We start from the raw sequence: 342 nt of genomic DNA on the forward strand, positions 1-342 counted from the left end.
CATGTGTCTGTTGGCTGCATAAATGTCTTCTTTTGAGAAGTGTCTGTTCATATCCTTTGCCCACTTTTTGATGGGGTTTTTTCTTGTAAATTTGTTTAAGTTCTTTGTAGATTCTGCCTGTTAGCCCTTTGTCAGATGAGTAGATTGCAGAAATTTTCTCCCATTCTGTAGGTTACCTGTTCACTCTGATAGTTTCTTTTGCTGTGCAGAATCTCTTTAATTAGATCCCACTTGTCAGTTTTGGCTTTTGTTGACATTGCTTTTGGTGTTTTAGTCATGAAGTCATTGCCCATGCCTATGTCCTGAATAGTACTGCCTAGGTTTTCTTCTAGGGCTTTTATG

The sequence above is a fragment of the Colobus angolensis genome, unplaced genomic scaffold (assembly GCF_000951035.1).
Source record: "Colobus angolensis palliatus isolate OR3802 unplaced genomic scaffold, Cang.pa_1.0 Scaffold337, whole genome shotgun sequence".
NCBI classification, from domain to species: Eukaryota; Metazoa; Chordata; class Mammalia; order Primates; family Cercopithecidae; genus Colobus; species Colobus angolensis.